The 21936-nt window shown below is 42.1% G+C and overlaps 1 long non-coding RNA gene across 1 annotated transcript in view; it reads right to left on the reverse strand.

Annotated features, from left to right (window-relative positions):
* Positions 1-392: 392 nt before the first annotated feature.
* The window catches only part of LOC103378958 (uncharacterized), a 36212-nt gene continuing 14668 nt past the window's right edge, over positions 393-21936 (reverse strand). Inside the window, exon 2 of the long non-coding RNA XR_521547.3 lies at positions 393-700. This is a non-coding gene — a long non-coding RNA (uncharacterized LOC103378958). The remainder of the gene's footprint in view (positions 701-21936) is intronic.

The raw sequence follows: 21936 nt of genomic DNA on the forward strand, positions 1-21936 counted from the left end.
TGGCGAGCAACGTTCTTCAGGTCATAGGAAGGTCAGAATAAATTCAACGAGTGAAACAAAACAATATTAATTTACCAGAAAAAGCTTAATAGGTGATAATAGTTTACAAAATGTCTTGAGAGAGAAAAAACGTTTATGTCCAAATGATGAGGCATCTTGCAGGAAATAGGAATCAAACGCTGCTTTTCAAGATGTAAAAGAAAAAGAAAAAACAAAAGAAAAAGACTGACATTCAAAACTTGAAAGGAGTCAGTGTTCTTTCATGAATGCATCCGGGAAAAAAGCTTTAAAGGTTTCCACTCTCAGGCAGAGACAAATAATTCCTTGTCAAATCTCTGGGCCTCTTAATAACAGCCGTAAGGTTCCTCCTCTCTCCACAGGCACCTTCTCTGTTTCCTCTCTAGAAGTAGCTCATTAGCCACTAATGATAGTCGTGGAAAATGGCGACGACGGAAGATCCAGCTGGGGCATCAGCCGTCGTTCAACAGTAGCAGCCCAGAGGTCTAGATCAGTGAGGCCGGCGAGGCCGTCACATTTCTCCAGTCTGAGTAACACAGCCCTTTATAATAGTAGCACAGGACCAGCGATGGCTGACTCCCTCCTTGTCTCTGAGAGATTCTCTGAACAGTTCACCCTTGATGAGTCCTACAGTTGACCCTTGTGTCCCGGTGAGTGTGTCCGGCCAACAGGAGGTCACCACCTGTGAGAGAGAAGAGAGTGAGAAAGAGAAAGTTAATTATTAACAACACGTTAATGTGAACACTTGCATGGTTAAATGTCACTTCCAAAACATTAGCTAAATCTTTAGCTAAACTTTCAGACATTTGTTTTTCATTTTACTCGCATAAACATTGTTTTTTTTCTTCACGTTAGCTAGCCTGTTAGCAGATAAAAAAAGAGGACATTTATTTTGATAAGTTGATGAATAATGTGTCACTCTTCCCACAGTAAACTTTTGATAAGTTGATGAATTGACAAATAATGTGTCACTCTTCCCACAGTAAAAGGTTGTTTAAAAACTTATAACCTGAGTGTTTTCTTTCAGACTTCAGCTTAGGACTTGTTTGTTTAAAGACGGTAAAAAACGGGGTAGAGAACAAGCTTAAAGTTTTATATTACTCAAGACTTTATGAATCTGGGATGAAGGATTTTAAGAATCACGAGAAGAGAAAAAAACATTCAGATGAAAGAACAAATACAGAGTCATGGTGAGAATATACGATCTGGTCGGTGCTGGGGTTTAGGGATTTAAAAGCGTTAAAAGTGAATAAGAGCAACAAGGGACGGGGGAGGAAGAGGGAGGATAGGAAGGAGAATCATGGAGCCGGTTTGATTGGTGGGCTGGTGATCCAGGCAGAGCAGCTGGAAAGGTGGTAGGGGGAGTTAGTGGCACCTGGAAAAACAACTATTAAGACTTGTTTTATGGAGACAACAGGCGGTCACTTCATCTGCTTGACTAGCGTTCTCCCTCCTTTCACCCACACACACAGACAGACAGTCAGACACAAACTCACAATCACACACTCACACACAAGCACAGCCAACAGCTGGACCCTGCTGAATCAGTCTCTTCTGAATCAGACTCTTGAGCAGGAAATTAGACTTCCTGGAAGGCTGCACTTGTAATCTTAAGAGAGGGTTTGGAACCGATTATTAGAGGATGGCAGCAAAGCAGAGAGAAAACACAATGAGACACACACAGACAGGGACACAACTGTGTCCCCACACTACTGCCCCCTTTCTGCACACACACTTTAAATCAGTGTGTTTATCTTGATCAGTGACAGCTTCAGCTCCGGCTCACCACGTTCACACACACGTTCACACACACCAACAACACATGTTCTAATTTTGTGGCTGACGTCACGTTGTCTTTTACTTTGTCCTCTGGACATGTTTTATGGTCAAGCCAGTTACTTTTACTTTCACTTTCAACAGCCTGACGTGTCTCAAAGTTACTTGATGTACTCAAAACAACATTTATACTTAGAGGAGTAACAGACAAACATGAGCAGTTTGAACTAATACAGATAATAAATAATAATAATACATTTTTCTAAAGCTGTAAGTGCCAGGACTAAACCAGAGGACAGACGTGGAGGTAGAGTGGCTTGAGTAGAAGTAAGAACAGTAAGTAATTTGTAACAACCTTTCGCTCTTTCCATCCTCCCACCTTCCCTTGGTTGTTTTCTTGCTTTACTTCCCACTTCCTCTCTCCTGCTCTCTGTTCTTAACCCGGTCTAAAAGTCGTTCCTTCAGCCTGACATTCACCAGGAAGCACTTAATCACTGGAGGCCACTTCTGTCACACACTTCAATTCAACCACTGAAAGTATGCTGTGCATGAGCAACTGTGCACCCGAAAAGCTTGTGTAGTCTAATACATGCATTTGCGCATGTGTGTGTGCATGTGTGCGTGTTTGTGCACAAAGAGGCCACCGGGGGGCCTCCCAAGGGAAATGAGTCTTGGTGGTAAATAGGGCCCAAATATAATAACCCTAAACACATCCCCTCAGACTGGAGACAGGTCTATACTAGTCTGCTCACTGTAAACACACACACACACACACACACACACACATACATTCACTTGATATAGTGCTGTAGCTGAGATCACACAGTGGGAACAGAAAGCCTTGTTATGCCATACACATACTAAACAGAGCAGGGAGAGGGATGCGTGTCTCTGTGGGCATCAACTACTACAACCCACAATGAGGAACAACAGTAGTTACAAAAGAGGGATTACTGGGTTTTAAAGAACGTCTCTGTCCCCTGAGAGTAACAGAAAACTCACATTCAAAGACACACAAACTCCCAAAAACACAGACAGAAGGGAAAACACACCCAAAGGTATCACCAAACAGAAAGGCTGAATATTCGGCCATTTTTATCCATGCATATCACAAAGATCTAAGAATGACTTGGGCTGCTACCATTTATTACTGATCACATCAGTGGATCATCTGCATATCTGATTATAAATCTTAGCACAGATTTCCATTAGACACCTTTGACTGATGTTATAACTTCAAATAGTTATAGAAACTTTTATAGAAACCTTTCTATAACATCAAGCCTTGACCAATGTTACGTTTTATTTTACGTAACCCTCAAAATTGAATGATTCTTAAATCTCTGAGTCTTCGTATTGAGATTTAAACCTGTCTGTTTTTAACCCTTAAATGTGCAAAGATGTAGCTTTTAAAACAGACTCCTGGAGCTAAGTCAGGATGTTCGAAAAAAGTTCGAATCCCACTTCTGACAACAGTTTTTCAGTGATTCTCAGTGGCAACAGGTGTGTGGGGCAGATCTGCTGTGAAAACAAGAATATCTGAAGAAGTGTGGGATCAATAAGGTCCAAATTATGATTATTAGGACTTTAGTCTGACCCTCATATCTGTGCTTACAAATGGGAATAGTGTTTGAGTATTTTCAGTCTTGCCCAGGAACACACTGACACCCCCTGGTTTAGAAACAGCAGCCCCTCAGAGTTGTTTCCTGTATGTTTCTGTAAATTCTCTCCAAACCTAAACCAACTCTCATTTCTGACCTACTTCTATGCTTTTCTTTTAATTTTCCAATTAATTATTTACGTGCACCCACACAGACAGGCACTGAAGTTACATATTTAGTCTTAGAAACAGAGAATAAAGTCAAATAACATCTATCAGAATTTGTTCTCCAGCTCTGCACTAGTCAGAGCAGTCCTGCTTGTAGTCAGACGGCACTGAAGACATATGGACAGACACTCAGGCAGACAGATGTGTCCTTGTCAAGACTGGGCCGCACTTCAATTATAATCACTCTGTGTGTCAGCTGCAGCTGCACTGAATGTCAGACTGAGGAGTAAGGAAGAGAGATGGCCGATTGGCAGGCAGACCGTCCAAAACAGGAAGAGGAGTAACAACTCCTCAGGAGCGGATGTAAAAAAAAAAACCAAAAAAAACCCTGCAATAGGATCAAGGACGCATGAGGGAATTTGAAAAGAGTATTAAAACAGACACTCTCATGAACCCGGCTTTTTATCCAGCAAAGCCTGTCAGTTTTTATCCGGTGTTCGGATATCTGTTCTAAGTTGGGGTCAAAAGTTCATTTTTGAGTCTAAAAACATCGTGCCTTTGGCCTGAAGTAGTGACTGTGGATTCCAGCACAGCTCATCGGTTTCACTATCAGTAAAAGAGGGAAACATCAGGTCGCTGTGTGCTGCTAGAAAAAAAAAAAAGATAGAATGACAGATGTGCAAGTTTGAAGAGTACAGCCAGGATGTTATATGACTGTGATGTTGATTGTTGGCTAGTAATGCCTCTGTGCCTGTACCAGAGGTCTCCACTCAGACAGCCAACCAGTCACACTCACATTTACACCCACAGGAAATTCAAAGTGAACAATAAACAATAAACCCAGTCCCTGATCTGCAGGTTTTTGGACAACTTCAAATCAGTCCCTCTGTCTCTTCTGGTTCTACTGTCGCTAGCCATAAAACAGGGCTGGAAAAAAAGTAGTTTAAACTGCAATAAATTAAATACAGCAGGTCGGTGGTTGACGCCAACAGATGCACAAGGTCATTTGTCAGCCATGAGAATGAGGAGCACTGGAGTTTTTAAAGGCTTGGCAGGTCCTACTCAGACAAAAAGCTATGAGGTGTTCTGCAGACCAGACCCTGGTCCTTGAGCCAAAACACATGGAGTGTGGCAGGGGGGAGCGACAGGGGGGTAAATTGTAAAAAAAAGTAATTAACCATCATGCGTATTTTAATAATGCAACCCTGATGATCCTGAATCTCCGGCAGAGAATTAGTGGGAAACGTACTCTTGTTTCTTCTGCCAAACTCATTGTCTGCCTGAGAGCCAGGCTGCCGAAAACACAAATCACTGCACTCTGGAGGCTCACAGAGTTGAACATGACGAAAGCACATCTGCTTGGCAGAACAAACCCACCCCACAGTGGCACCACCTCTTCATAGGTCACTGAGGTTCAAAAAGAAGACGTAGACGCTTGCATGCAGGTCACGGAGTACAGTAAAGGCATCGTTTTAACAAATTACCCAGAAGGAGTTTTTACCATGGAGAAAGAGGAGACTACCGTATTTTCACGACCATAAGGCGCATATAAACGACTTAGATTTTTTTCAAAATGTGCGGTGCGCCCTATAGTGCAGTGCGCCCTATGTGTGTGTTGTAAGGCGAACGTGATAGAGACCACCTTGAGGAGGACGTGGTAGAGAACATGAGAACGTTAAAGAGGGGATGTGTGGGCGTGGATTGTGTATAAAAGAACAGGTATGTGCTTTATGCAGAACATTGCTGTTTTAACAACCCTGAAAATGGCAAAGAGACAGGCTTATGAAGCTCGCTTTAAACTGCAGGCTATCAGCTACGCCGAGGAACATGGGAATCGAGCGAGAGAATATAAAATAAACGAGTCGATGGTTCGCAAGTGGAGGAAGCTGGAGAACGAGCTCCGACAGGTGAAGAAGACTCAGCTGAGTTTCCGCGGACATAAGGCGAGGTGGCCGGAGTTGGAGGAAAGACTCGAGCTATGGATCGTCGAGCAAAGAGCGAGCGGGAGGAGCGTTTCGACTGTCACCATCCGACTCAAAGCAGTAACGCTAGCAGAGGAAATGAAAATTGAACATTTCCAAGGAGGTCCGTCTTGGTGCTGGCGTTTTATGAAACGGTGCCATTTTTCCATCCGGACCAGGACTACGGTAGCGCAGCGACGTCCGGCGGATTATTCTGAAAAGCTGGCGAACTTTCGGTCCTACTGCGAGAAGCACATCGCCGACAAGCGCATCATAATTAATATTTAAATAAAGCACAACCATACTCAGTTTTGCTCTCGATCTATTTTTTTATTTATTTTTTAAAATACGCACACTTGTATGCGTGTGTGTTGTTGTAAGGCTGACGTGCGTATGGTAGTAAAGGATATGTATATAAAACTTGCGCCCTATCGTCAGGTGCGCCTTATGTGTGTGTTAAATACAGAAATGGCACACATAAATGAGACTGCGCCTTTTCATACGGTGCGCCTTATGGTCGTGAAAATACGGTAATTAAAAATGGAATGGCAGAAAGTGAAAGTACACCTTTGTCTAGTCTAGAGAAGCATACACATTAAAACACATTGGTCCCAAAACGAATCCTTGTGGGATCCCAGAGGGACTTCATACATAAATCCAGGCCAAATAGTAATTCACCTTGTTGTGTCAACAACTCTTGACCTGTCCACTGAGATTGTTTACTTTTTTTGCTACTACCTACACTTTCCTTTGCTCAACTGCCCCTCAATCTTCTAAGTGACCAGCTGCTCCTGCTCCACAGGCTGAGATGGCGTTTCCACACTTCTACACCTTAGATCCTGCAGCAGCTGCTCCCCTGACACTCTCTCTCTGTGGCCGGTGTGAATAGCTGTGCACCTCATTGGAAACAAAACAACAACTATAATGCTAGCTCCCACACACACACACACGCGCGCGCACACCTGCATGTGTGGTACAAATGAGAACACCCGTTATCCCTTGAGACCGAAACTGAGGGGAAGCAGAGAGGATGTTTTTGTGTTTCTGAGCTGTACACTGACTCATATCTTTTCTTAACATTGAATATTTCCCGGTCACGGTAGCTTAGCCTTATAAGGCTAACAATGTGTGCTGATCCCAAGCACTCACACTGGGTTGTCAGACCTAAGCTTTGGCATGAAGTTCAAATTATTTTTTTTTTGGTAAGTCTAGCTGCCGCTGGTGTTTTATTTACAAACATATTAATCATAAAGTCATTTATTTGTTTTGAAAGGTTCTGGAAGTACACCGCATTGATCCATTTTATTTATTCCCGTTTCCTTTTTTTTTTTTTGCAATATTAGAACATTGTCATCCAGACATTTAGGGGTAAAGTGAACATGAAGGTAAATACTTAAAATAAAATATTTAGTGTATATTAGAAGTAGTGTAAAAAGTTTTTAATAATCATGATGATAACGATCCCAATAATGATCAGGATCATTGACCAGTATTTCTCTTTGTCTACATTATAGTGATCAACCAACAGCTCAAACCACATCTTTTTGCCAACAGTTGTGGCTGGCCGTGAACTCAGACCACATCTCAAATCTCCTCCTCATTATCCTTTAATACTGAGAATCTGCTGAAACTACTGCAGCTGCAGATCTGCAGACACTCTCTTAGTCCCAGATAAGCCTACTGTAAAATTGTGCAAAGCCATTCTGATTTATGCTATTTGTGTTTTGAAAGCAGAATAACTGCAGTGGTGGGGGTGTAGGCCACATCATCCGGTCCCTTTCAGCTGTATAATATATTATTTTTATGTGTGCGCCTCATATATTTTTTAAAGGTGCTGATAGAAAATGCAGCTCATTATTCACAGCTCGGAAACCTGAGCCAACAGTAGCACATCTGTGTAAAACCGAGAAATACGTGATAAAATAAAACACGAAGCGCTTCTAGTTCATTTGTATGAGTTTCCATTCTCGAGCGTATCCTGATACTTGAATATGTAAATGTCCACCTGTTTTTTCTGATGTTTGGACAAAGATACACTTGACTGTTTTGTCTGTTTAAATGTTTAAACTGTTTAAATTATTGTTGTTTTTTTCTTTCTCTGGCCTCCCTGATTCCAATACCAATTGCTAACTACCGGACTGTGAAGCCTTGGTTGGAACTGGATGGTGTGACTTTAACAGTCTAGTAAAGATCTGCCACAGTTCAACACAGGCAGTGAAAAAAGAACCAATGAGGAAATTAAAAAAGGATTTGTTTTCCCCAAAGTTCTGGACGGAGACACAGGCACGAAACCACACACATCAGTGAGTGGGAGCAGAAAGGCCACTCAGCCAACCACAACACACACACACACACACACAAACCCACAAATCAGTGTTGTCACAGTGACACAAAGTCTTAGTAATGAGGGAGACGTTGTCGAAAGAAAACAAAAATGGTAAAATCAATAAATGAGGTCCTCTTAATGCATGACAAAAATATTTTTTTCTGTTCTCTATCTGGAGATGTAAGACTGAATCCTTATGAAGAAAAACAAAAAAACAAAGAGCTGTGTGAACCGTTCAACCTTAGTACAAACAGACATCCAGATTCAGTTTTTGTTGTTCGTAGATAAATAAAACTAAACAGAGCCTAAAACATTTAAAAACACTGGATTGAGCGTTGGACAAAACCTAAAAAAAACCCATATATATGCTAGTGTTGTGACTGTAGTTTTGTTAGCCAGACATTAATGCCTCTGTGCCTGTGCTCTCAGCAGGCTGCTGCAGTAAACACGGAGCCACAGGCTGGAAGTTCTTTTCCTGTTGGAGAGCAAGTTACACGGTTCTTCTTGACAGAAGGTAACACACAGTATGTTCTACACAACCTGGAATGATGCATGTATTCTCCATAGTGTAGCTTGTCAATGTGATATGCCTCTGTGCCAGCGCCAGATGAAAAATGAAGCCGTTTTTTTGGTTTATAATTTCTTCTGCAAGAACATTTACAGTCTGACTGCTGTTTTCTGCAAGAACATTTACAGTCTGACTGACTGGGTTCTGGTGTGTCACATAAACAGTAAACATGAAAGAGATTAAAGACGACATAAAATGATACATTTATGAGCCATATTCAGTCCTTCTGTAAATGCTTGGATGACCAGACGTTTATCATCTTGATGTCACAAAAGCTCTCCCCGAAGCATTCATTCTCACTAGCGTAACAGTGTTTAAAATGTCCAAACATTTTGTCTTTTCGGGAATGTCAGTGCTCACCAGTGTGTCAGAGGACACTTATCTGTAGGTGTTTATAATGAAACAAAAGAGTGGAGATCTCCAGATTTGAAGAGAAATCCATATAAGAGCATGTTTAGACTGGAGCAGTGGAGCTGGACGCACCAGTCTGAGGGACATCCATCTACGTGAGGACGGCTCTGCGCGTGTGCTTGTGTGTTTTGTGTGTGCGTGTGCGTGTGTGAGCATGGGACTGCTGTCCCTGTCCATCAAAGGGTCATATGAGGAATAGATTAGGGTTTCTAACCGCAAACCCCTGCCGCCAGGGCTCTTCGTCACAGAGACGGTGAGTGTCATCGTGTTCTGATCCACCTCTGAGTCAACCCTCCTTAGCTCGACACCATGTGCACGTACGCACGCACGTCCCAAAACCACTTCTAAATTCGGACTTTGTGACAGCACTCGCCATCAAGTCACATGGTTGTCATTCCGCCCCCTCGTCCCAACAACTCCAGGTCAGGTATCAGTTTTGAATCAGGGTTAGTCAAAACGGTAAAAATCACAACAATGTTCAAATATGTTCTTATATTTTCTTCTGGCTTCACTCCCACTTCAAGGCAGAGACTTTGCATCGTCCTCCTTTTTGTTGAGTTGGGATTTCTTTTGGCAAGGCATATTTCGACAGCATCAAACTGTGAGATTCTCCTGTCATCACTTGACCACAGCGTTTGTGACTCGACGTAGAAACAAATAGTTTAAAAACAGGAAATTCTCAGAAAATCTCAAAAACCTCAGCAGGACAGACATCAGGAATAAATCTCTAAAAACCGACTACGACTTCTTCCTGCTGCCCGACGGCTCTGACCACCCTGTAATCAAGACTCTTCTGCTGGATCCTCAGGCAGCCGTTCTGTGCCAGTCTTCCTCTAGTTTCCTCTAACTATTAAGGTATTTTGTCTCTAAAGGCCCAGTGCCACTAATTACTGTTGTGCTGTGGGCCATGACCTTGTCATACAGTACAGGAGCCACTGTAACACCTGGGACCAGTTAGTGCCTTCAGACTCTGAGTGGGTTATTTACAGCCTAACATACAAACAAGACAATAAACCTTCAGTCTCATAAACATGACGCTTTACGCTGCATAAAAAGTATGAGAAGTGGTGCAAAAACCAAGGCAGATACAAACATGGCTTATTTGTGGATAATAAACAACTTATTGGGTTTATTTCAGCTGGAGATGAAAGCTGAGTTTAAAGAAGCTGCTGTTCATTTATGAGAACAGTTCTGGCTGTTAACCCCAACACACATGAGAACAAGGAGGATCAAAATACACCAACAACTCCGTCCCTTGCCCTTTCCTTCTCATCACAGCCTCCATGCCCAGGTTATTTTCTTCCCCAGTGTTTACAGTCTATATTCTTGGCCTTGTGTTTCAGCATCTGACCTCTGTCCGGCTGCCGCACGTTTGTTGATCTCAGTGTCTGTGAATGCATCCAACTACATCCCCAGTGAGGGGATCTCGATCTTTACTCTTTTGTGGAGTACCCCAGGGTGATGTCATTGGCTCCATTCACTGTTATACTGAATCACAATATTTTTTTCGTGTCCCAGTTATATGTGATGAGAATCCTGGAGAAAGTGGAGCAAAGTCCTGGGGTTTTTAAGCTGTATTGAAGACACAGGACAGAGGCTGTCATCAAAGTCTTCTATGTTTTTAACAGAAAGAGAACTCTGGTCCATAATAATGGAGACTGATTCACTTTTGTGTGGTGGCAAATTAATAACATTCCTTAATAGACAGGATTTAAAGAATGCTTTTCATGTCTTTGTTAGTTTGAGGCCAGATTACCGTAAGGCACTTGGTATTGGTGCTAACTAGTCTCTCCTGGCATGAATTAAACCCAAAGTGCTTCAACTTGCCCTTGGAAAAACACTTTTCAACATGAACCTGCACCACCCTTGTTTACGCACTTTCCATCTGTTTTAATGATTCATCTGGCTTTCATTATATTGATGAATTAACGTTTATATTTATGTGTTTAGCACCTGACAGGGAGAGGAGGATTAACAAAAGATTCAGAAACCACCAATATGAGGGTTTACTGCTGCACCGTGTCTCTGCAACAGACCATCAGCATCAGTCATACTTGACTAGGATACTCTTCAACAGTTACCTAGAAACACAACTCTAGAGATTTAATATTTTTTAATCAGATGTATCGATAGATTTTTAATTACATTTTTAAATGATAAACACTCACATCATCTTTTTATTCTCTTGTGCGAGCTCAAGTGGTACTCGACCTTTCCATGACATTTAAATAAATCTGCCTGAGACATCAGCACACTTGAGGGCTTTTGATTCTCTTACACATAACTCCTCCTCACCTCAACCCCCCCCACCCCCACCCCCCACGCTAATTCCAGGGGCATCAGTCTCTGGCACCGGTTGTGGATTTAACCTGAGAAAGACGTGGTGGCACTGCAGCAGCAAAGCCCAGGGTTTAGACTTTAGACTTTCTAAAGAAGACTTAAGAAAGTTCACATAAGAAGTCTTTACCCTATATATGGAGCTGAAAAATGTATGCAGCAGATTACAAGTCAAAGTTGTATAGAAGCTGACAATGAGGCTTGTGTTCAGTGACGCTCAGATTTCAGGCACATGTGGCCACCAGCTCTCTGCAATTGTCAGAACGTGTTTAGTAAGTGGTGCACAATAACCTAGAATTACCAGCTTTTATATGGAGCTTGTTACTAAATATTTAGCCTACAGTTTCTAAATATCATGTTTATCTCCTACCTTAAAAAATTGCAGGGTTTATTGTTAGCGTTCCAGTGCTATTCACAGCAACACACAGTGGGTTGTTTGGGTTTTAGGAATGATTCTTTTCAGGGATTTTCACACAACTGGAATTAGGTTTTTAGTGTATTCAAAAATCTATAACCTTTTTTGTACCAAAGAATACGGTAACAGTTATATCTGCTCCAAGTCTTAAGTGATGTATGTTATAAAATTAATCAAAAACTAAATGTAACAATGGTTAAACCAAAGTTACCAATGAAGCTGACATCAGAATCTCATGACCTCATGGAAGTCTGGACGACATCTGTGGCAGTAAAGTAATCTATTACTAATGTGAATTCAGTATCTGTGACTGATGCCCCGACTGAGGACTAGGTGGAACTCAACATGGAACCGTTCACCACTGCAGTCAGTGCTGCAGGTTGTTGAACCGACCCTTTTAACACCAGTCAACACTTCACTATATCTGACACGTTGTTTTGGAGCTGCAGTGTATTCTGGGAGATTCTGCAATGAAAAAATTAAATACAAGTCGTGTCTCAACGACTGTAAGGTGTGTAATTACACCGGGCTGAATGCCACGTGCAACACTGTAAAACGTCCTCCTTCCTTCCTACAGACTGGAACGACCAACACTGGCTTCAGTCGATGAAGAAAGTGGAGTTAGAACCAAACAACAAAGAAAAGTTGTTGAAAACACAGATGAGGAGAAATGTAAGAAGGCATGAAGTAAGAGTTGAAGTGTTGTTAAAGGACGTTTGTTGTTTTGTTGTTGTGAAGCTCCAGGTCAGAGAACAGAATCAGAGCAAACACAGGGAGAGAAGCAGAGGCAGCAGCTGTTGTTCTGTCTACTGTTGTAGCTGCGGGCTGCATTTACCTGGATCATATGACTGTATGTGTAGGTGTGTGGTTGTGTGTCGTACTTGCTACACACACACACACACACACATCTGCTTGTAATATGGCAAAGATTTACTACCTGAGCCGACTGGAGTACAGACTATTAGACCGCAATAATGTCAGGCCTAGACTTTACAGAGAGCCCAGGAGCAGACCCACCTGTCTCTGCTGTCAACACACACACACACACAGGAACACGCACACACACACACATGCACGCCCAACTGTTTGACAGCCAACCGAGGCCGAACAAAAGCACTGAGCTCATGTGAGACGATTTTGTGTATGTGGAAAGAATCTACCCTGGAGCAACAACTTTTTTACACACACACATTTACACACACACACATTTACACACACACACACACACACAGTCTACTTTGTGTTCCGTCACCTGAAGAAAACTGCAGCACCAGCATGTAAGTCAAGAGAAGGAGAAAGAAAAATGGCCACAGTTTGTATGGGTCACCCCCCCCACACACACACACTCACTAACACACACACTCACTAACACACACTCACTAACACACACCTTAAGTTAAGCTCAGAAAAGCACATTCCCTCATTATCGCAGCAGTTCAAAGGCTGTGTTGTTTCCATGGCTCTGATTGGCTGCCAGCCTGGATCTTCACACTGACCACTGTCACACACACACACACACACACACACAGAGAGAGAGTCATGGTGACAGGCAGCAGTGACATCAATTACAGCCTATCACAGTGTTGGACTGAAAGTCTGGTAACTGTTTTATTTATACGCAGCGATCTGGTCACATGACCTCCAGCCTATTGATGAGACAGACAGGCTGCCAGCGTTCCCGTCAACGGGAGCAGTGACTGATTACAGCTGCTTACAGTGTTTGATAACTCAGGCATGTCCAGCGTCTGTCCCTGGGGACAGTCCTGGCACTGGGACCAGGTTCCTGGATCAGGGGTTTCTGGGTATTTGGGATCATACCCTGGTGGTGTTTCACTGCACTGCAAACACAGCCCGACTTGTGACTGTTTTTCTGGACTCAGCTGTGTTTTCTAACGCACACCATCAACGACAGGAACTACGATTCTTCTTGGTAAAAAATAGAAGTTATTTCTTTTACTTGATGAAAAGGTTTCTGTTTCATCTGGACTTTGACTCAAAAGCCTTGACTTTCAGTTCCAGCCTGAAGACTTTGACTGTAGTTAACATCAACACATCTTCAATCTGGGTCGACGTTTTGATAGAACTGGTCCACATATGTATTTCCTCACAGTTACCATTTAACTAAAGCCTTTTTTTTACAGCTCAGTGCATTGGTTAAATTGCAGCTTATTGGTTTGTGAGCCAGGTTTGAAGGATCCCACAAGACCAAGACGGTCGTTATTGAATCTTCTGTGATCATATGGAAACTCATCACTGGCCAATGAGGCGTGTGCTTTGACATCTGTTTAGGTCTGGGTGAAGATGGAATACTATAAAATAATTCAAAAAGTAAACTGCTGAAAATACAGTTAAAGGTTCGCCCAGAAAAAGGGGAAGAAATATTGTTTGTTGTTTAAGTATGTACTTTGAATGGATCTAACGATATAAATAAAAAATAAAAATAGATCATTCAAGAAACTAATTCAGGCCACAGGGTTTCCTCATTCATTCGTTCAATTTTTTTTTTATGTTGTTTCACTTTTAATAAATGCATGGTCTAAAATACAGTTCATTTCTCTGCACCTTTGGTTTGAAGCATCTCAGAAGAAACAGATGGTCGTTAATGAATCTTCTCTGCTCAGTTGGAAACACATCTATGGTTAATGAGGCTTCGGCTCCGACTGACGACTGGGTAATAAAAATAATTATTGATAGATAAAGAAAGAAAACTCATCTCTCTGACTCTAAATATACGCGTAGCAACACACACGACGACGTATTTCTGCTCTTCCATTACAAGGTATTTACATAAATATTCCTGTAAAAGTTGAGAAGGCAGTAAACGCTATAAGTGGAGTAGCTGTGAGTACTTCTGTCGTCAGATTATTAGCTGCCAGCAAATACTATATGTGTACTATGTGTGTGTGTGTGTGCGTTCCCCTAAGAGACCTGATGTTCACTGTGGAGGTGGACTCTGGTTCTTGATTTTCCAGTAAAGTGTGAGCCACTGAACTGTACTGGCAGACGGCGGGGGCAGACACACCGTCATTCTGAAGCTACACCGCCAAATCTTCCACGTCCGTGCCCAACATCTGCCTGCTGCAGCTCACACACACACACACACATACAGGGTTTTATTGTTTGGAAGCCCTGTACCTTAACTTTACTATTGGAAATATATGCTTCGTCATTATCCTGACTGGACCTGCAGAATGTCTCCACCAAAACTGTATTTTTCCAAAAAAAAAAAAAAAGTCCAAACAAGTAGCTATAGCAGGTACACTGGAACACAAACACACACAGACAAGTGTGGACAAACAGTATGCATTAGACACACACTGAGATGCACGTAAACACAAAAATACAACTGAATATTCCACATGAAAAAACTCTGCCTTTGTGTAAGAACAGAATTTCATTCCGTCTACATTCAAATGCCCTGGTTTTCTATGCATCTGACATGCACCGGCCTGCAACAACTCAACCAAGAGAAATCACGACACAGTAAATTATACTTCTCTGTATTTAAGTCTCTTTCCTATATTTTCAGACTTGTCCAAACTTTGTTCCAAGGGGGGGCAGCGTTCACACACTGACTGTACCCCGGGGCCAACTGCTACATTTCCAATACATAAGACTGTGATTTAGTGCCAGATATAGTCACTGCATTTCAGTACCATTCCTGGTGCATGGCAAATACATTCAGTTACATTCACATTCACAGTACCATTCCTGGTGCATGGCAAATACCTTCTGTTTGAAATGGAATGCAAATACATCCAGACATCAATAAGTCATGGTTTACGTATATATAAGTGGCAACGCAAATACATCCAGACATTAATAAGTTGCTGTGAAACAGCTCATGGTTTACGTATATATAAGTGGCAATAAATTGTAACGCTGAGTGTGGTTTTACTAAGAGAAAGGATACAAAATAAAATCTGCAAAAGATACAGATATGTTGGAGCAAAAATGTCTGAATGGTCAACTATAAAAATGGAAAAAAGGAGGTTAATAAGTAAGAGACCTTCTGCTGTATCTTTCTTCAATTCCAGGGAGTATATCAGCCGTGTGTTCAACTAAATAAGACCAGGTTAACATTGAGTTAACATAAAATATGGCATTTTTACCCTCATGATCTGTCATTTCTAACGACAGGAGGAACAATCACACACACTTTCTCACACACACACCTGATTTGTCACTTTTCTTGGCAGCAGTGTCAGTGACAGTGTGTCCTCTTTAGCCTTTGAAGTCAAGAGCCAGGTAAACCTCCGAGAATATTGGCTCCATCTTGTGACTTGAGTCAGCAGCTAAAGAGCAACTTCTCCAAGAAGCCTCATTACGAAGGTGAGAGGAAGGTTTCTCGTTATAATGATCTGGTGAAAGAAGCCTCAGGATGTAGTGTTACAGTGACGTCCAAAGACTGTTCCATCCACTGGAAACATTTTCAAAAAGGAAAAGTCTTTGGTCCCAGTCTTTGAAGGTTTCCATCATCTCGTGTCTCTCACACAGCAATGTTTAGAATTAAGACTGCAGAGGAAATAGGAACGCAAAATAAAAAGTGGAAAGAAATCTTGTTCTTTACATGTTAACCATATAATTATGAACAATTCTACATGAAGTGTTTCCATCAGTGAAAATGATGTGTATGCTGGTATTTCGGGGCAGACCAGAGTACGGGGGGTCTTCGATTTATGCCGTCCTCGATGTACAGCTTTTGGTTGTTCCATAGCCATCTCCCACAATATCGTCACAAATGTACATCTGCAGGGAGGCTAGCGAGGAGCTAGCCGAAACTGATCGACACAAACATTCCTGGAAACCCCGACTTCAAAGTCTCTCATTCACAGAAATACAGAAAGGTTTGAGATATTTTTTAACACTTCTTGAAAAATAAACACCATTGTGTCAAATCTTACGTTCTAACGATTTCCGATGCTGACAGGGAAGCATTTCAAGGTCCACAGCACCAGCAACATGTATGCCACTTGAAAAGACGAGGCAATTACAGAGAAGAAAAACGGCAGAATCAACCAAACCTTTTTCATGCCATCATCTCAAAAGCCTGCTGCAAAATTGCCTTCCTTCTACCTTCTTACAATTTTCAATGCATCATCATTTACCCTTTTTCAACACAAAACACACACATTTTGGATTCCTGAAGGCAGGCACAAAACACAGACAGAGACCTTAAAGGCAAGTCATTTGGCATCCAGACATTCTGTGAGGCTGACAGTGTTTTAGCACGTGATTAATATGCTGAAGGTGTATGTTGCATCCATGGAGGAGGGGGGGGGGCATTTTGGGGGCCAACGTTGGCGTCCTGTGGCACCGGGCCTATATATAAGCCCTGACGCCTCGGGGTAAAGTAGCATGCATTCCCCTGATTCAGCCTAAATGACGGATACCTTGGATTCCTTCCCTCACCGTCACAGCTTCTCGTTCCTGCTCCTAACAGCACGCCTTAGGGGGGAATCTCAGCACTCAACTCCTGCGCTCACCTCCTTTGCCCCCTCCGTAAATGTGCGTGCCAGAAAATGTGCCATTTGATCTCGGTATTTTTTTTCAGAGCCCAACAGACATAAACAGATCCTCTGGATCTGACTCTTGCTCTATGTAGAAGGACAACTGTTAATTTGGAAAAGAGGGAGAAGAAGGACATTGTCGTTAGCTCGCTAACAAGTTTGGGAGTTTGTCAAAGGCTTCAACGAGGATTAGAGTCATTGCAGAAGGATTTAGGGGAGGGGGAGGGGGAGGGGTTCCATGATTAATGAGTCAATGGAAAAGGACAGAAGAGACAAAAACAAGTGGCCAAAAAGTGTCCAAAAATCCATTTAAAAAATGTTCTTGTATCAATTTCATACCTTCAAATCTATAGAAAATAACATCAAAACAATTCTAAACATTAACCAAAAAAAATGTATTATCATTCTCAATGCATTTTTTAGAATATGAATAACAGACTTTGACCTGAGTCCTTTAACTCAGGACTTGGACTTGGACTTGGACTCGAGTGGTGTCACAATTCTAAGTTAGATTTTCTCTTTTTGTCCCTAGACGTCGACTGTTTAAGATGAGAACAGATATGTGTTCGACGTGTCTGACATTAAGACAAAAAGAATGATAAAAATAGAACTCAAGGTCAGGAGGTGACTTCAAAGTCCAATGTTCCCAGAGCAGCTGACGTAGGAGGACGACTTGGTCTGTTTGGTGTGTGTTCTGGCTCTGCTCCAGGGCTCTGAACACATGTGTGTGTGTGTTTTGACGCATTCATGTGTGTGTGTTCTTAGAGAACATACAGCAGGTCATGTGAACGTGAGCACGACTCCTACCATGAGATGAGAGGCTGAGAGCAACAACACGGTAGTTTTGGTAAAACATCACCTTCTCAGCTGTTGGTCTGTGATTTTCCACAGAGTGTGTGTGTGTCTGACTATACAAACACGAGTGTTGGTTCTTTAACTGTATTAGTGTGTGTGTGTATGTGTGTATGTGCTTTGGCTCTGGATCTGTGGGAGCGCGTTTATCAACATCAACATCACCACCGCTGTCCCGGCCGTCCCCGAGGACCTCCACACTAAAAGGTTCCACTCTGGTTCCCATGAGCACTCGGCCCCCGCAGCACGTCACTAGATTGTCCCGGTTCCTATTGTGAAACTGTGTGTATAATGTTCCTCCAAATACAGCAGGAAGTCAGTGCTTAATCACAGTGTTACTGTGATGAAATTACAGTGTAATGACACACAAAGACCACATCTGTGTAGTCAGCGCGCACTTGTGTGTGTTCCCCAGACGAATGCTTTAAAACTTTACTCTTTAATCAGAGTACAATCAGAAAGCACAGGCCATTTGGGACAGACTGGCATTGTGTTATTATTGTGATTGTAGGTCATTTCACGTTGTTGTAAATGTGACTTTCTACATTTGACTTCAAATCACGTGTTTTTGGATGGAACTCTCTCGACTGTGAGAACAAAAAAAAAAAAAAGAAATCCTGCAAGAAATGTTAGTGGTACAGAGTCCTTTAAAATTTAAAGTGTTGCTGAAGGAGTTTCTTCTCTTACGCCGTAATAAAATACCGTGTCTTGTGTCTTGTGGTTGAATCCATCTGGTTGAACCAGAAAAACCTCAGAACAACATGAAGGAGCATTTTATAGCCTTAAACTCCAGTTACAGTTCCATTTCATTAGTAAACTACATGTTTGTGTTGTAAATCATGTTTCGATATAAATGAGAAATGCTACACATCAAATCAAGTTAGAGGGAAATCAAAACAACTTCAAGTTGAAACCAAAGCAAAGTACGAGGCTGAAAAACATGCAAACCTTCTCCTACTATGAAACAAGCCTCAATAACAGTAAGAAACTACAAAAGATATAAATATGTACCGTATATATGTATTTACATTAAAAACACATAAGTGAAACCACTGTTTGGTAAATGAAGTGGCCTTTTCAAATGTGATGCTCCCTCGTATTCCGCTACATAATCAAACTGTGATTACTGTGTTTAGACGTAAATCCTGGGGCTTCTAATGGTTAGTAATTGAGAGCTGAGAAGCATTACGAAACAACGGTTACATTTTGTCCCTTGTAAAGAGCTTTAATCTCAGCATCATTACCTCAGTTTGTCTGAAGTTGTTTAAAAACTGTTTTTTTTTCCTGTTGCCAAGCGAGCTACACAATCCTACCTGCCGGGAAAAAGTGCAAACTGAAGGCTTAAAAAAAGCCGATCATCGTTCGTTTGACAGATCATCTCTTCAGAGGAATTGGGAATTAAACCCTCATCACTGTGATCACTCACTGTTTCTAATATATTGATGCCTCCGTGCCTGCTCACGAGGAACATTCTGCTCATCATCTTGTCATAAAGCTTTGAAACGGGCTGTTACTGACAGAGAAAAGTGGATCCATTCACCAGAAGCACTTGGTGGGAAGTCAAGTCCCTCTGGCACTTGACATACAACGTACAGTATTCACTGACAATTCCCCAGTTGTGCTGATACACAGTGTAACGCGATCAACAAGAATAGTGGGTATATTGGATGAAGACTGTGATTATGAGTCTGAAGAGGAGTCTGTGTGCTCGAAATGTCACTGGAAATAAAATAAAAAAATCCTACCAACAAAGGATTCAAGCCTTTGATTTTTTTTATGTTCACTTCTCTCTTCTTCGCTCACACTACGAACAGGAGGAAAAACTGAGGAGCAACAATAATGATGAGAAACAAGACAAAGCCCAGGAGCCTCGAGTAGGAAAGAAAGGAAGGATGAAAAGACGGATTTAAATGGGAGTCAAGGCCGGTTCACTGTGAAGGTGATGTGGTCACAGCTGCAGACGAACAGGAAGACGTCTTTGATTCAGTGCAGTTCAAACACAGAGCAGGAGAATCAGCTCACAGATGAAAGAGTGCCAACCGTATCAGACCTTCACATCGCAGCTCTGACTGGCAGTGCAGGCAGGTGGGAACACACACACACACACACACACACACACACGCACGTGCACGTGCTCACAGGACATACTGACCCCTTTCAAAGGTGACAACCCTGTTAAGTCATCAGTTAAGTAGGAAGTCGTGGAAGAATGATGATATTTGCATTGCTATTGCTGTTATTATAAGCAGTGACACTTCACACACACACACACACACACACACACACACACACACTGTGTCCAGTCAGGCGTCAAGATCAAAGGCAGTGTTCGGTGTTAAGTTGCCTGAAGCGTTCTGCATCTGGACAGATGAGAAGTGAGAAGAAAACGATACGGGCAGGAAGAAAGTCCCGTCAAAATCATCTGAGAAGATCAGAGGGAAGCTGAAGGAGTCAGGGGAGAGGAAGAGGAGAGGAAGAGGAGAAGGGACACTGGTGGTCCTCTAAGGCCTGCCAGTCCTCAGCCCTCAGGAGAAAAAGTGTGCGTCTCAATCTTCAAAATAAATCCTGTCGAACAAGGGTTTCTAAAAGAATGGCAAAATATCTGAAGAGTCTCAAATTAACAAAACAAAAACATGTGTTACATAATCATAAACATGTATTTATTTACTAGAAGCAGCTTTGAATTTTAACAACAACTGGAATTGCCTAGTCAGGAAAAATCCATGGACACATCTGCCCTCAGAGTCATCCAAAAACCAATCCTCCAACAGTGTCATCAGTTTGGACAACAAAGGAAAACACAAGTCCCTGAAAAGTGAACTAATCTGGCTGAATACTGATGACTGAATACTAATTTATGGTGGAAATAAAATGTAGTTTATCAGTATCTCAGTTATCGTTTTGCATAACTGACATGAACCAACGTCAGCCTTGGACCAATCAGAAGGCTCCATCACAGCATGAGTTCAATCAGCAGTTGGTTTTACACTTGTGTTTCTGTGTGTGTGTGTGTGTGCCCGTCTCGCAGTGATGATCCAGTGCTGTCTATAACCATGGAAACCACAAGGCTCTATCACTGACAGTTAGTTACAGGTAGTGGATGGAATATTATGAAGTTGCCAAACACCCACACATAAAGATAAAAATCCTCCTCCAGCCAGAGAAAGAAGAACTCTTTCACAACACGTGTCCTCAGGAGCCTGTCGGGATTCAAGCACTTATTTCTGTTGTTGCAACAAGTCTGGGAACTTTTTCAAGAAATACTCAGAACATTCACTTTTGCAGGAGCTTTAATATCTACATCCACCAACTACAAGTACAGAAACGAATCGAGTACAGAAATGAACCGTCAACGCTAGCCTTCGGTCAGGGTGACCTCAGTACAGGCTACTGTGACCTGACTTCAGACCTATCCCTAATCCCAGGAACACAAAAATGACCAACTGATGACCATCGTGTAAATACACCAATGTGTCACATTTCATTATTCCAAGAAAAAAGTTCCACCAAAGCTGGGACTAGTGGAGAGGACTGGACCAGTTTGGCTGCACAACTTTGTTGGCTGTATTTGAAAGGAATCAGATTTCAGTCCTCAGACCTGCAGGTCGTAACCTGCTGTGAAAAACCTCTCCCCAAATTGGACTAGAAAGGATTTCCATTTTGGAAACACAGCTTCAGTAGAGTTTAAGCCTAAAAACGGAGGATTTTGATGTTTTTGTGAAATAGATTTTTCTAATTTATCTCATCTTCTAAGACCAAAACTGCTCATTTGTTCAACTCTGACTCCTAGAAAAGAACAACGAAGGAGGAAAAGGGAGCTCTGATTTGAATGATCTCAGTGCAGTGAAAACACCGGCAGTTTTTTAGTGGAAAATAGTTCCTGGTACTAAAAGGCCGACATGAAAGCCCTTTTAAAGAACCCATTTAGGACTAATGCTGTGACAGTGGAACTGTACTGATGGTGACACGGACACAGACAGAACCACAGACTGAA

This window comes from Cynoglossus semilaevis, chromosome 1 (assembly GCF_000523025.1).
Source record: "Cynoglossus semilaevis isolate Cse_v1.0 chromosome 1, Cse_v1.0, whole genome shotgun sequence".
NCBI lineage: Eukaryota > Metazoa > Chordata > Actinopteri > Pleuronectiformes > Cynoglossidae > Cynoglossus > Cynoglossus semilaevis.